Source organism: Callithrix jacchus, chromosome 10 (assembly GCF_049354715.1).
Source record: "Callithrix jacchus isolate 240 chromosome 10, calJac240_pri, whole genome shotgun sequence".
Lineage (NCBI taxonomy): Eukaryota > Metazoa > Chordata > Mammalia > Primates > Cebidae > Callithrix > Callithrix jacchus.
In genome coordinates, this window is record NC_133511.1 from 89,692,661 (window position 1) to 89,699,286 (window position 6,626).

A 6,626-nucleotide genomic window follows, 5' to 3' on the forward strand; every position below is an offset into this window, starting at 1 on the left:
AATAATGATAATTATTTTCTAATTTAGAACAGAAAATAATGAAAGAAACAGAATAGAGAAGATAAACAAGGCATTTTCATTTTTTTTTTAGAATTGTGTTTGTTTTAATTATTGTGCATTTATGAGAGGTAAGCTAGACTTATTTTGGAGGAATTCCAAATCCACCCTTTATCAAATTCATTTGTTTGATACATATAAAAAATACTCTCCTCCTAAATTATCTTCATTTTCACTCCAAGAAGTGACTGTTAAATATTTTATAATAGATAGATAGGACTTTCTAGAATTGGATAATTGTATATTTATTTAACTTGTTTCTCATTTATTGTAGATCACTTATATCCCTTCTCACTGTAAGTGGTGTATCTACGTACCCATATCTATATGTAAAGGAGATATATCACATTTAAAATTCTCACTGATTGTAGGGACACAAAACTGCACTTATGATCTTGGAGCTACACATCAATAAATTATCACAAAGTCACTGAGAAAGGAGACCCTTAAACTTCTTAAGCTTCTAAAAGCCCGTCCTCCTAGACATATACATTGCACTTCAGTAAGAGAAGTAAAGGCTGGCAGACCTGGCCACCACCCTTAGTCACACTCCTATACATCGCAGGCATGGTATAGAGGAATCTTTCTGGAAGGCATTGTTTTTACTTAAACAGGATCACACCCTCACCTAAGTCATGTATCCCACGCCTACTTCATGGATCAAGACCCTTTCACATGTAATTTCTAGAGTTGTAAGCCCAAGACCCTTTCACAAGTAATTTCTGGAGTCGTAAGTCTTTAAAAGAGCAGGGATTTTCTTTGTTAGGGGAGCTCAGCTGTTAGGCATCCATGCTGCCACAGATCCCGTCTGAATAAATGACCACTTCCTTCCCAGTTAGGTGTTTGAGAGGTTTGTTTGTTTTATGGCCTTTCTTGCTTCATCACCATGCCCTTGGAAGTAACTATAATTCATAAAACCTAAAATAGAAGATATCCTATGTAAAATTTAATTACCAAATGATAATTGGAAATTAGCAAGAGGGAGAGTATTTTTATATTTGATCTTGTAAAGACAAGAAGTTCTCAGAGAAAGATCATGTAATTGCCCAGTCTGTTTTATATACTTTCAAGATTAAGTTTTCTTACAGCACTTTCTCAAAGATCCAATAATGTCTTGCCTCTCCACAAATCTCTAGACATTCTGGCAAAGAAAATTCCAACTCAGCTGTACAAACTGAATTGTTATTGATCTTGGAAGTTTTAGAATTAAAATTCCTGTGAAATGTAAAATTCAAATCATATCACCTTGTGGACTTGAATTTCTTGTGAACACAAGAGCAATTGAAAACAGCTAGCAGCAGTTGTTGAGAAACTCACTGTTTTCAGGGTAAGCTTTGAATGATTAAAATTTGTCTGTCTCTTCAGATGCAAGGGGAGCATAGGGAAGAATGTCTAGGAAGAAGCCACATCATTTACTAAGTCAGCATGGATTGATTCAGCTAGAGTGGTTGCAATTATCCTTTTAGGCTGTCACAATACAGCTTTCTCTTCACAAAGAGCCCTAAGTTTCTAAACTAGAAGAGGAAAGTATTTGGCCCTGGGGGATGTATTAGTTCACCTGTGAGTGAGGCTCAGCAATCTTTCCTCCTCAATCAAATTTGTGAGACTCTTTTAGCTTTTTTCACCTCTGTTACCAGAGTAACTATTCAGATCCCCTGCTGTTTAGTTCACCAAAGAAAGGGCAACATTTCAACATTTTTCTGACACAAATTGGAAAGATGCGTAGCTCCTGGCTGTACGATCTCAGCAGGAGGCCTGGTAAACCAGTAGGAAAATTGTGGTAGAGCAATCAAAAAACATTAGGAGATAACTGAAAGTTTCTAATGTAAGAAGATGTCTTTAGAAGATGTACTACAGTGATGCACAGTTTGGAATGCACTGTATCACTGTGGTTCAGTAGCAATATTTAATTCAATGAGCACTTTTTTGTATATGCATAGAACCAATATACTGACTGTGCAAGGTATATGCAAATGAATTGATATAATCTTTTCACCTCAGGGAACTTGCCCTGCAGTGGTGCAGATAAGATATATCCAATCACAGTTAAACTAATTTTTAGTGTGAAAGCACAAAGCATGGAGTAATCAATTCTGAGTGAAAAATTCTAAGAAAGCTTCATAAATGAGATAAAATTTTAGGTAGCTCTCTCTCACCTCTTGCAGTAAATTTATAGGAAGGACACCAGAGACCGAGAAAGTAAGTGAGTAAAATCATCGACTTCCTTTTCCCTGATATGCTTACAGAAGGGCACAAAGTCACAGTGGTGGAAAATAAACCTGGAAAGGTAGACAAATAATCATTTATATTTTATACCAGTCTTTCAAATGACTTTATCATGAAGAGAACTAAGTAAGTTTATTTGCAAACAATTTTTAATTTACACAAAAGAAATGACTTACATTTAAGTTGAAATAAAAATGCCATATTGGCATTAATAATATTGGCTTATTGCTATTATAAAATATTACATTAGATAAAATGACATAAAATTGTTAGTTTGGGATGTATAAAATGGTTCCATATCAGAATTTTACATTATGAAATTGGTAAGTAATATTTTCATGGCATACGCTTATTCATCGCTTACTTCATTAATTCACAATTTCTAGAAAATTTTCACATTCATAGACACTTACAGAATTGCTTTTTCCTCTAAATAAGGAGATCTGAGAACAATATGTGCATTTACAGATATATTTCATATGTGAGAGTTGAACATTTTGTGTATGAGGAAGTGGCTCTCAAAGAGCGTTAGAATAGTTAATGTGTACAGTTCCTGAACATGGAGGTAGGCTTAGAGATGTGGCTTTGAATAATAAGCATATCAATTCATAAGCTGCACAACACATTCAAATCATACAAACAACAATAGACTAGACCTCCTGACTCTAATGGTTCCAACTCAAAAATTGAAAAGTTCTGTTATAAAGCCATATATTTCGTCTCCTTTTTAAAGGACATGTTTTCTGTCATGAGATTATCCGGGCTTTGAATTAGGCCGATATTAATATTGATTTTGTTGTTGCTTGGTTGATATTTTGCTTTCTGAGCCTATGTGCAACTGATTATATTCTCTGAAACACAAGATAATTTATATTATGGATTGGTGTCTGTGAAAAAGTAGAAAATCACATTTCCCTCATGAAAAGGCATTTCTTCTTTTGGCCTTAGTAAGAAGAAAGATTATTTCTGGTCTAATATCCTTACAGATTTTAGAACTGTTTAAAATTCAAGGATTTTTTTTATATCTGGGGTTAAATATGATTTGAGGGTTTCCTTGTTGTTTGTTTAACTCTTTAAATCACAAATACATTTGTGACAAAAATAGAATAACTGGAGGCTGCAGCTGATGGATCACTTGAGGCCAGGAGTTTGAGATCACCCTGGCTAACATACTGAAAGCCCCACCTCTACTAAGAATACAAAAAATTAGCTGAGCATGGTGGCACATGTCTGTAATATCGGGTACTTGGGAAGCTGAGGCATGAGCATTGCTTGAAACCCAGAAGCAAAGGTTGAGGTGAGCTGAGATCATGCCACTGCAGTCCAGCCTGGGTGACAAAGGTAGACTCTGTCTCAAAAAAGAAAAAAAAAAAAAAAACTGGTCCCAATTTCTGGGACCTAATCAAAGATGTCAGAAGAAATATAATGAATTACTCTTTTTTCCTAAGAACATTTTATAGTGTTGGTTCCACAATAATTTTCTTTGAAAAAATTTTATAATTTTGTTTTTCATGTTGAAAAACAAAACAGAAAGAATATCAGCACTGAGAAGGCAGTGTATCTGTAGAAATAAAATGTGGCCCAGCTAATATGAAGTTGATTATATTGGAGAGAGGCTATAACTGGTTCTCAAATCTAACTCGTCTTTTATTCCTACCATCTTTTTCCTCACAATGGCAGTTACTACCTCTTATCTGTACAATTCTAATAGCCTTCTGATTATTATTCCTTCCATTAATAACAACATAATGAGGTACAGTATTATACTATTTGTTATAATATATATTTTTGTTATATATTCATGCACATTAATATTAAGCATATATAAATTCATACTTTCCTCTCTCTATGGAATTTTAAAAATATGTATGTATTTTATATGAAAAATTATAAATAAAAATGGAATATTTTAGTAGCATTGATGCAGGATAGGAAACCTCCAAATTGGGGCTTAGCTCATGAGAGCTTTTGGCTTCAGCCAGGAAAGAATTCAAGGTATTACTGAAATGCCAGTGGTATTATTGAAATGGAAGTGTACAGCAGCAGCAGAAATACTGCAGAACAGGGCTACCCTATAGGCAGTGTGCCCAGAATAGCCACTAAGAAGCAATTCTGCACTCATACCCACTTTTAATTATATGCAAATTAAGAGGTTTGTGCATTAATTTCTAGGATGACTGTGGTAACTTCCAGGTATTCTCACGGCAATGATAAACTGACATGGCATAATAGTGGCTGCGTCCAGACTTGTTTTAGCCAATTCTCAACTTCAAACACTTGAACTTGGTCCAATGTTTGAACTCTGCCTCTGGAGTTGGGTCCCACATCCTACCTCTGTTTTATAACAAAACAACTAAATGCTTTAAGCCTAAGTAGAAGCAATCTATTGATTATCGTGTCTTTAAAACAAGATAGAAATCTATATAGAACACGATTAAAAAGCATTTATGGGCAAATTACAGAGAGGTAATTTATAGTAAATTTATAAAGAAGGCACCAGAGACTTTTAAAAAATCCTGTATTTACAAAATACATGATTGTAAAATCATGTATTGAGATAATATATTGAGATCTGAAAGAATTAATGAGATAACATATTGAGATCTGAAAGAATTAATGAAAAAAATAATATCGTATTATATACAGTTCTGGTAATGCCAAGCCCAGTTGTAATTATAATGCCATGTTTCTTTATCAACTGTGATCTTTCCTTAAATATTCTGAGAAAACATATTAAAAAGTCACTAAAGCAGATAATTTTAATAATATTTTTCAAAAATCATAATAAAACTAGTGAAAAGAATTGGATGCAATTTCTTCAGGCCAATTAATTATTTGATAATTTTTGAAATTTAGATGCCTGCCAAGGAGAAACATACAGTACCTATTTGCTCACCTCAGATAGAATTATAACTATAAGACACTTAAGAAATAAAGAGATGAAAGAAGCAATCCTTAGGGAGAGCTTTATGATAAATAAACCATTGTGAGTCTCAAAACTCCATTTCTTCCTAGCTCTGAAAGTATATGTGAGTTTATCTAATAAATTTTCATTGTACTTCTACTCTGAGCCAAGTAAAATTCTAGACCCTCTGGATTGGAGAAGAAAAAAAAAAGAAAGAATACAGTGCCTCCTCTCTAGAAGCCCATAATTTAACAGTCCAGGACATGTTTTCTAAATTGTTTGTGGGCACTAGACTGGAAAGTATAATAACATGGCTTCTATCCAGGGTCTAGGACAAATACAGAGCCAGGATACAAATTGATATTAAATCACCCATTGAACTCTTACCTTAAACTGGTTCTCTGTAAGTAACTGTTGGTCAAGTTGCAGTTTACGTAGGTGACATCTAAAGGGAAATTATTTAGTGAATTACAAAACACAAATAACAATTACCAAAAAACAAATTAGGGGTAAAATTTCTCAGACTAACTATAAGGTAGTCAATTTTTCACTATGAGATGTAGATCAATTAAACCCTCCTTTGGATTATATCTTCTATTTCAATTATTTTTAAACCTTAATGTGCATATAGATCGCCTCGGGATCTTACATATTCTGATTCGGTAGATCTCAGGTGTTATCTTAGATTCTGCATATTTTATAGCCATACAGGTGATAATAGTTGCTGCTGGCTCACAAACCATATTCTGAGTAATAAACATATACAACTCCATGAACGTATCCATCTTATTATATTGAACATTATGTTTTTTAATAGCTGAAAATATCAGTGCCTGACAAACAATAAGTACCTAACAAAAGTTCATTGAATAGAAAAATAAATGGATCTGTGTACACATCACTATTATCACAAATGATAATTTGGTTATTCTAATTTTTTTAAATGAGGCACTATTAGATTAATTATATTTGAACTTAAATATTTTCTTTTTCATTTTGTGCATCTCCATCTTCCAAATTATTCTCTAATATTGGATGCCAAAAGAAATTTAAACCATTATAGTTATTATATTATTCAAATAAAAATTAGAAAAGATATAACAACTGTCACTTTATTTAATTACAATTGTAATTATATGTTACTTTTAAAAATTGAGTTTTAATTGAGGCACTTACTTCCTCTGAATTCTGATTGGAAGTGTTGTGAGATATTTTTCCTGAACAACTTGGTACTTAGCCAACCTACAGAGAAAGCAGAATAATGATACTTTTTCTCTGGGAATGTTAAATTAAGTAATGAAGGTTCATCATTATATCTCCCAAATCCACATTGTTCTTATTGATTCTCCTTAGAGTATTACTGAGAGAAGGGATTTTTGGCTCATTGTACAAGAATGTTAATATGCTATCCCATCAAGTTTTTTTCTCTTAAAATAGT

The 6,626-nt window shown here is 33.1% G+C and overlaps 1 long non-coding RNA gene across 1 annotated transcript; it reads right to left on the minus strand.

The window, feature by feature from the left end:
- Nucleotides 1-2,200: 2,200 nt before the first annotated feature.
- Nucleotides 2,201-6,419, minus strand: LOC118145644 (uncharacterized). Its single transcript, XR_004730931.2, has 3 exons — nt 6,365-6,419; nt 5,576-5,633; nt 2,201-2,336 (listed from the first exon to the last, which is right to left on the minus strand). It is a non-coding gene; the product is annotated as an uncharacterized LOC118145644 (long non-coding RNA).
- Nucleotides 6,420-6,626: the final 207 nt, after the last annotated feature.